The sequence below is a fragment of the Oncorhynchus clarkii genome, chromosome 18 (assembly GCF_045791955.1).
Source record: "Oncorhynchus clarkii lewisi isolate Uvic-CL-2024 chromosome 18, UVic_Ocla_1.0, whole genome shotgun sequence".
Classification (NCBI taxonomy): Eukaryota; Metazoa; Chordata; class Actinopteri; order Salmoniformes; family Salmonidae; genus Oncorhynchus; species Oncorhynchus clarkii.
Genome location: NC_092164.1, coordinates 42981856 through 42991529, shown reverse-complemented (window position 1 = coordinate 42991529; position 9674 = coordinate 42981856). Strand labels below are relative to the sequence as shown.

Below are 9674 nucleotides of genomic sequence, written 5' to 3'. Positions count from 1 at the left end.
AAGGCATACTTTCTTCATAATTCTTCAATTATATTAAAACTCACTTGAAGATTCTGAGACAAGAAAAGGTATGCCTTCCTGGCATGTCAAGAAAACAAAAATAAAGCCCCAATAAAGGAGACAGCCCAACTTGGCATGTTGGTGGATGCCAAGAGGGGTCTGTTCTGACAAAGGATTATCGTGCATTGTGGGGGATTGAGATTTTTGAGGAATGTAATCCCAGTTCCCTTATTGCAGTACACAGAATAAATTAGAGAACGTCCATTTTCCCTTCACAACGTCTCCTTGTCCCTAGTCCCATACAGAGCCAGTACTGCTCATTCCTCTTCCTCCTCCTTGATGTGGTGGGGTCCCACTAGCGCTGCCTGCGGTCAGACGTGCTGGATGCTGACGATCCCCATCAAAATGGCATAGCCCAGCATGGAGCCCATGGCGAACAGGACCGACAGGATTTGGTTGCGTTGTTTATGGGGCTCGTTGTCAAAGTCACTACCATCCGAATAGACTGACACCTGGGATGAGTGTCAAAAGAGAAGAAAGCATGAAGTCTCTGCACATAGCGTATCATAACAAAACCAGTTTTTGCAATTGAATGTTAATACAGTTAGAGTTTTCAGTGTTTTGGAGTTGAGTATCACACTGCTAGACTAGGTACTCAAGATCAGTATGTCTCAACTCTGGTTCTCGAGTATCCCAAACAGTCCAGCTTTTTGATACAACCAGTCAACCAATCACCCACTTGACAAGTTAAAATCAGGTGTGTTTGCCCTGTGCTACAACAAAAGTGACTGTACTGTTGGGGATACTACTCGAAGAACGGAGTTAAGAAATAATACTCCAGGGACCTTACCTCCGCCCTCTGAGGGGAAATAGAGGACCAGGCCGTTGGTGCAGTAGTGCCGCAGGTTGTCCTGGGAGTTGAGGTGTTGGTGGAGTTTCCCATTAGGCAGCTTCACCTTCAGCCTGGGGGCTAGGTGACCGAACACATAGGCATCCAAAGAGGATGGGCTGGGGAGACAATGCACAAAGTGCATTTTCTGCACAGCAGCCACTTACGAATCCTTGAAGAAGAACTTGTGTAAGCCCAGGCGGTGAGAGAGCAGGTTCATGCACTCCAGCATGTCATGGTAAAGCTGTGGAGGGGATCCAGGCATTCAGGCATTCTCAGCCTGAACAGCTGTATTTGCATTTATGAAAAAGGTCATCAGCAAGCAAGTGCACATGGAGCTTATTTATGACCCATCCCTCAATGAAGCCAGAACATGGTTATGTGTACAGTTAGTTAAACCAGGGATGGGCAACTCCGGTTCCCCCCAAGGACCGGAGTTGCCCATCCCCCAGTTACAAACCGAGTCAATGCACATGTTGATATAGCATAACAAATAAAATAAAAACTATTTTAGGGTGGGATCTTTGAGAACAATACCCCTTTATTATTAAACCGCCCCCCCCCCCCCCCTCCTCCCCCGAACCACCTCACTAATTATTCCTGAACGTGGTTTCCATGGAGATGAACCGCCTGACCCAATTACCACGTGTTGTGAAAACACAGACTGTTTTGGCTTTTTTCAATTACCATGAACTACCCTCTCCACGTCAGGGTACCAAAGAGGCTCTCTGGTAATCGCTAGCTGCTATTTACAATGTGGACTACTTTGATGATAGTCCATCCATAGACTTGACCGTATAACCCTTATCATTTCACATCTTATTATCATCTCATGTTTCACCTCCTTTCTCTGTGCTTCTCAAGACACTCTTTCATCACTCCCCTCCATCTCTTATTTCTCACTGTCTGAATGATCAACTCTTTGTTCCTCTCTTTTGCATCACCCTCCTCTTCTTTACCTTTCATCTCCTCCCTCCACCTGTTACCTGGCCCTTTGCCAAATCCCATTGTGTCAATTCACACTCAGTCTTATCTTCTCCGACAATATGTATTTTACACCCTCAACCGTCCCTTCTCACCTTCTCCAGCTGATGTCCGGGATCCAGTGTGGGGTCTCCCCTCACCAGCCTCAGCCTCTCCAGTTGCTGGTTGTGAATGTGGTTGGGCAGCAGAAAGTTGCGTGGGAAAGTGATGTTCTCTGCGTTCCAGCGCCGCGTCACGTCCACTGCTCCCAATTTGTTCATCTAGGTCCAAAAGGCTCCACAACAGCTTCTACCCCCAAGCATAAGATTGCTGAACAATTCATACAATGACCACCCGGACTTTTGCATTGACAACCCCCCCCCCCCCCCTTGTTTTTACACTGCTGCTACTCGCGGTTTAGTATCTATGCATAGTCACTTTACGCCTACCTACATGTACAAATTACTTTGACTAACACGTGCCTCTGCACATTGGCTCGGTACTGGTACCCCAGGTATATAGCCTCGTTAATGTTATTTTATTTTTAACTTTTTTAAATTTAGTTTATTTAGTAAATATTTTCATAACTAAGGGCTTGTAAGTAAGCATTTCACAGTAAGGTGTTGTATTCGGCGCATAGTGAATATTCTTGACGGGGCGAGTTACAGTTTTGACTTAAATCTGCTTGAAAATCTATGACAAGACTTAAAAATGTACTTTTACCCCCTTTTCTCAGTCTTGTCCCATCGCTGCAACTCCCCTACGGACTTGGTCGAGAGTCATGCATCCTTCTAAACACAACCGTGCCTAGCCGCACTGCTTCTTTTCACACTGCTCGCTTAACCCGGAAGCCAGCCGCACCAATGTGTCAGCTTGCAGACCCCCAGCCCACCACAAGGAGTTGTTAGAGTGCGATGGGACAAGGAAATCACGCCTGGCCAAACCCTTCTCTATCCCGGACAACGCTGGGCTAATTGTGTGCTGCCTCATGGGTCTCCCGATCACGGCCGGCTGTGACACAGCCTGGGATCGAACCCGGGTCTCTATGCAAGCACAATTGCTTGCACTGTGATGCAGTGCCTTAGACCGCTGTGCCACTCGGCAGGCTCTATGCATTTCATTTTCAATACATTTGCAAAAAAAATCTAAATATGTTTTCACTTTGTCATTATTGTGTGTAGATGGGTGACAAAAAAATATAATCTAATCCATTTTGAATTCAGGCTGTAACAACAAACTGTAGAATAAGTCAAGGGATATGAATACTTTCTGAAAGCACTGTAGATGGATGGAGGGGAATAGAGGGGGAATACAGTACTCGCTTGAGCAGTGGTCACCAACCGGTGATCACGATCGATTAGTCGATCACCAAGGCATTTTCTATTTCTTATTTGTTTCGGGTGAGAGGCAGCCTCACTGCTGCTCCCTCCCTCCCCTCAGACTGACCATCAGATGCAGGCCATCAGTCAAGTAAAACAAATAAGCTAATTATTATGCTCACTTAGCTGTGCCTCAATTAATACAAAAAATTATCTGTTACCAGTGTGATCATATGCCAAAATTGTTGAACTATAATTTCAAAATGGTCTGAGAAGAACAACATTGACAGGTAATTCAAGCACAGCCAATATGCTGTGGGCTAATTGTGTGCCGCCTCATGGGTCTCCCGATCACGGCCGATATAATGTATTGGGCCTATAAGAAAATCTGTGCGGTAGATCTCAGCTTGCATTTTGACTCAGAAAGTGATCTTGACTCAGAAAAGGTTGGTGACCACTGGCTAGAGCAACTAGATACAACAAATGATGATCAAAAGGCACTTCATAGATCCAACACAACAATGAAGATCAAATGCACCTTTTTTCGAAACAGACCTGTGAATTAAGAGGACAGGACCACCATGACTTTCCAACAGTTGATCCTTTTGTTGAAAATAACTTCAATTGCTAGGACGGCTATTTTGAAATCGAGATGTTTGACGACATGATGCATGCAATTTAACCAGGGGCACAACAGTATTTAACCTGACCATCTTGGGGTCCCATTTCCCTAATCGTAAGGCCAAACTGTTGCTTTATTCCCAGAGGCTCGGTGCAGATGCAAGGGGTCACCCCAGGTGTCGTCAAAGATGCCGGAGACTCTTCTGCTTGTTTCTAGATGCAACTCCATCCACCCTGAGACACAATGTCTGTCGCCCGTTTCATTACTGCCCTCTTTTACACAGGATGCCAGATGCTTTTATACACGAAATGCGGCACAGGTTGGTCATGGTAAACTTATGAGGGATTCTCCACAGGGCCCAAAGAGTAAACACAGGCAAGCCATGTCCGTCCCTGAGCCTTGTTCCAATGTTCATACTAACCTACTACTAAGAATACATGCCCGATATATTGCTGCACACTAAGTGCTATGCTAGAATGGAAATTGGAACATGGCCATTAAGCTTGGTACTATAGTTGCTAATCAATGCTCAATTAAGCTTCAAAAGTTTTGAAGACTTCAAAGGCTTTGACGATGAATGCCTACTTCCCCTTTAACCTTAAGCTGAGTAGAAGTAAAATATTTCACAGTTCCAAAGAATATTTCACAATAGCTTGCTTTTCTTGTAATGTTGAGAGAGAAACTGCATTACCAAGACAGAACCTAGCATTTAACCTTGCCCATGGAAGGTCATGCCAGGCGAAAGCATTTAGAAAGCATATCTATTAGGAGTGGGTCAGACAGAGTTTCTTTTAGCTTTTTCAATGACTTGAAAGCGTTCCTGAATCCACAGGGGTATCTGATCCGACTCCTCCCCCTGGCACAGACTAAAAGAGCAGAAACCTTTGATATTTTTTTTTATCATCAACCTCCACCGAAAGGCGATAATGGGAATGTTAAAATGTGGGGATGTTTTTTATGTGTCTGTGTGTGTGTTAGGGTTAGGGTACTTTAGCATGATCTGCTACACCATAGCCACCCTTTTACTTCTCTTTTCTTTTTCTCTGTTCTACATGGTATGTGAAAAGAGAAAAATAATCCATTAACTGTCTTCTTTTTCGTTCCTCCATCGCCCTCTCCACAGGCAGAAGTTATCTCACCAATGCAGGCAGCAGTTTCTCCTCCAGTAGGAGCCAGAGTGTCTGCCCCTTCCTTGGCTGAGAGGTCATAGTCAGCATTGTATTTCTGAAAGACAGGACAGTCAGCCACTTAGTTTAGATATTGGGATATCAGGTCCTAGATGAGAGCATGGATGCATGGTCCCCCTTACAAAAGAGTCAATAGAATTCACTAGGAAAAAAGGCATTGCAAAAGTTAAACTTCTGGTGAAAAGGCCTTTACAAAGCTCAAAGAGTTTGAAGAATGTGCTCAACATCCACTGAAGTAGCTAGCAAGTTTACTAGATAGCTACAGTAGAGTGGAGGCTGCTGAGGGGAAGGCGGATCATAAGAATGGCTGGAACGGAGCCTATGGAATGGCATCAAACATGTTTGATACCATTTCACTCATGCTGCTCCAGCCATTACCACAAGCCTGTCCTCCCCAATGCCACCAACCGCCTGTGCTCCAGTAGTTGCCTTGGTAACCAAAAGAACATACTTGCTAGTTTAGCTAGCCAAACCATCAGTCCTAGCTTGCCATAATGAAAATCAAATTCAACAATGCCAATAAGGTTTTCAACTTGGCTTTTGAAAGTACAGAAGCTCAATAGAACATGCAATAATGAACTATAGCCATTGAATTCTACCGTGCTGATACACCATGCGTTATAGGGAAAAAATGCACGCTCTAGAATGCCCTTCAAGCTAATCAGAAACACGTATTCAACAATGCCATGGTATAAGAAGTTTTAAAACAGTGAAAACCAACTGTAATCTTTAAGAGAAAAGTGCTGCCAGCTTATTCTGTAGTGTAAATTTGAGCACTAAAGTTTGAGCACTGTTGTCAACACAAAGCAACCACAAACCATCTATTAAAAACCTTGTTACCAAAAGAAAGACCATGGCAATCATCAGTGTCAATAAATGGAAGGATCCTAGAATGACACCTTAACTTACCTCTCATCGTTTGTCCACTTCCTCTTCACATGGACCCTTTGCCAGGACTCATTAACCATAAACCTCTTTGCCAAGACGCATAACTGTCAAACCGCTTCCGTAAGCCACAATAACTATAAAACACTTTGCCAAGACCAAAGACTAAACTAAATGCCATGACCCTGACCTGCACACTCATTTCCAATGAAGTTTTATATTGTCAGTGTCCAAAGAAAAGTATAATGAAAGCAATTGAAAGCAGTCATTCATTTATAAATACTGTGAATACTAAGGCCAATATAAGTGTTTGAAAACAACATTTGAATTTGAATGCTGGCCTTTTCCTATGGTGAAATATCTTCTATTTTTTCTGTTGTTTTGAAAAAACAAGCTTTTCTTAGGACTCCAATGAGACGGTCCCAATTCAATCCCTACCCCTCCACCCTGGCCCTAACCTCTCAATCGGTAAGGTGGAAGCAATATGGTGGACGCTTACCACAACACTGCTAAACTGTTGCACAATCTGAGAGATATACTACAAAGCAGGATCAATGAGTTAACTTTGAGAAAGAACCAAAAATAACTATTGATTGATTTCTGAAAGCTAAACTTAGATGTGTTTTGTTGAGTTCACCCTCCCCCAGGGTGCACATTTTTGGTTTTCACCCTAGCACTACACAGCTGATTCAAATAACCAATTCATCATCAAGCTTTGATTAATTGAATCAGCTGTGTAGTACAAAGATATGCACCGCGGGGGTGGGGGGGATGGACCGAGTTTGGGAAACTCTGAATTAGACCATGTCCATTTCAAGCTTATCTCCCTAAAATATTATATTAAGGCATGTTAGCTGGCTAACTCATTGATCCTGATTTGTAGTATACCCTCCGGTGACTTTATGAGAGACCCCTCTAATCTGTGCATAGAGTTTATGATCTACAATTTCTACACCTGAGACTCATAACCCAGCCTAAAACACTAAATTAAGCCTAGTGAATCAATATGCCAAGACGTTCTACCAATACAAGTCAATGCTCATAGCCAGTTAACCTCAACTTATAGCCAGTTAACCTCTACCCCAAGACTCACTGTCCATGATCAATAAACCACCAGTTCCCTAGACACTAATATATAAGGGCCTCCAGTTTGCCTACCATATTGCTTTTGCATACCAGTAGTATCAGTATCACACTGATGCAGGTGTCCCTTCTTAATATGTTTCTTAACCATACTTCTTAATATGGTTGGTATTCTGACCAGTTGCATCACTGCCTGGTACGGCAATTGCTCGGCCTCCAACCGCAAGGCACTTCAGAGGGTAGTGCGTACGGCCCAGTACATCACTGGGGCAAAGCTGCCTGCCATCCAGGACCTCTACACCAGGCGGTGTCAGAGGAAGGCCCTGAAAATTGTAAAAGACCCCAGCCACCCCAGTCATAGACTGTTCTCTCTACTACCGCATGGCAAGCGGTACCGGAGAGCCAAGTCTAGGACAAAAAGGCTTCTCAACAGTTTTTACTCCCAAGCCACACACACACACTTCCCCCCCCCCCTTTTTAAAATGATTTATTTATTTATTTATTTAGTTTATTTTTCTCCGCACTATTGGTTAATACACCTGTTGTATTGGGCGCACGTGACAAATAAACTTTGATTTGATTTGATTTCAGGTGAACACAACAACTAAATAACTAGTACCCAACCCAACTATAGATGAGGATGTCTTCTAGAGATTCGTCATTACCATGTAGTCACTGGAGCTCAAGAAAACCCTTCTGAAACCAAGTTGTGCCTTGGCAAAATAGGATTTATTCTGCATGCCCAGAATATATAACCAAGAGAAAATCCCTTGGGACCAAAAGCATTACACATTGGACATCAGTTCCTGACTATGACGATCCCTACAAATGGCTCTGGATATCAGTCACCTGTTTCTTAGAACAGTTTAGTGTTACATAAACACACACCTGTTTCCTACAGAATAGCTCCTAATTTGGAAGGGCATGGTTACCCACATGTTTCCTGTGTAAAGGGATGGGGGGTGGAGGGAGAGGCTGTCTTTCACCTGTTCAGTATTAATCTCCCCTGTGGGAAGGGGAAGAGACATGGTGGGAATAGGACTCACCTGTTTTCTAAGGTGAATGATGACATTACTGGGTTTGGAAAGACTACCAATATTTTCCTCTGTGGTCTTCAGTGCCGGCAAGGTACCTGAAACGAGGGACCAGAACAGTCAGCCCAAAGGGCGCTTTCAAGATTGTCTTTATTGCATTCGTGCTGAGCAGATTATCAGACCTTACAACACCTGGAAAAGTGTTTAACATCTCAGCAACCACATTAATATGATATAGAGATCTTCTAAGATGCGTAGCGAGATTGCAAAGAAAACGACCAAAACCGTAACCATTATAACCACAGACTCGTCTGATCCCCCTGTGGCGTGAAGAAGACAGGAGGCTAAAATGGTCTGGAACACAAAGGAGGTTGTATTGGGAGAATTAAGAATGTCAGGTGCTTGCGAACCTTTTGGTGCTTGCAGACGTTTTGTTACCCCACGACCTGTGAACCCTGTTCTACTCTAGTGAGAAGAGGGGGAAAGTGAGAGCTTCCTGTCCTCATATATCAAACCATCGCTCTCTATGTTTCTCAGGGTGAGTGAACGCAGACTGTGAAGTAAAGCTATGTTCTACTCAGGTGATGTGTGACCCAGTGACTGTATGACCTGTGACCCTTTACTGAGTTCAGTGAGGAGGGAAAGGTCTGATTTCCTTTTCTTCTCCCCCTTAACTCAGAAGAGTGTAAAGTCGGGTTCACCGAGGGCAAGTTCATTCCAAAAAAAGTGCTCCCTAAATTATGCCTACGTGTAGGCCTAGGCTAGGCCTCTTGAAAGTTGAGGAGGGGGGAATACATTCAATATATGAAAACAAAGACATCAATCATCGCTTTGGCACGAAGTAGGCTAAAATGAGTTGCCCTTACTGGGCTAAATTACATGTAGCTTGGTGGTGGTGGTAGTGGTAGGGGGGGGAAGAGAAAGGAGAGGTTGTCTTTCTGAGTTTCAAACCCCCCATTTTCGGAACCTGCCAGAAAACCGCAGTTAAAAAACATTAAACGCAGATACCCTCACCCGGGACTGTTTGCAAATTCCGCTGAGGATTGAGGCATTCTGTGGCAAGACGAGGGACAAGCTCGGAGCGCTTTATAAATCATCCTCATTTTTGGGTGTCTGCAGGAATGGAGTGGAACGCATAGCCTATTTCAAATAGAGAGGGCATTAAAAACCTACAGAACACTAAACAAACAAAACACAAGCCAAGTACGCTAGCCTCAACTTGGCCCAAATTTCAAATTTATTTTGAAATTAATCTTGGAAACGTTCAAAACAAGGGCCTGAACATGGCCAACAGCATACTACAAATAGCCTAGTTTGATCCAGAATTTAGTTACTGGAAGGAGCTAGCCTAGAGTAGGATACACAAAAAAGTATGTCAACATTAAAGGTAGGCTATGCCTGGATAATAACAAAATCATTGACTTTACCAAAATTCCCGGGTTTTACATAAATCTTGGTTGTCATTTTCCTGGAATCAGGAGAGAAAATAAGTACAAAACCTGGGAATTTTAGGAAGGTTACTGGAATGTTGCAACCTTATATACTTTATTGTTAAGTAAAAAACAAGTCGCCGGAAAGTCAAAGAATGAAGACAGCAGCTAGACCAGAACATTGGTACTCAGCCAGATGGATGTGTATACAAGAAAATGACCTTTAACCCTCCCACAAGAGCATTAGCTGTAGTGCACCCCT

At 43.6% G+C, this 9674-nt stretch overlaps 1 pseudogene; it reads right to left on the bottom strand.

Moving 5' to 3' along the window:
- Positions 1-371: 371 nt before the first annotated feature.
- Positions 372-8940, bottom strand: LOC139372342 (metaxin-1-like; annotated as a pseudogene).
- Between the last annotated feature and the right edge of the window lie 734 nt (positions 8941-9674).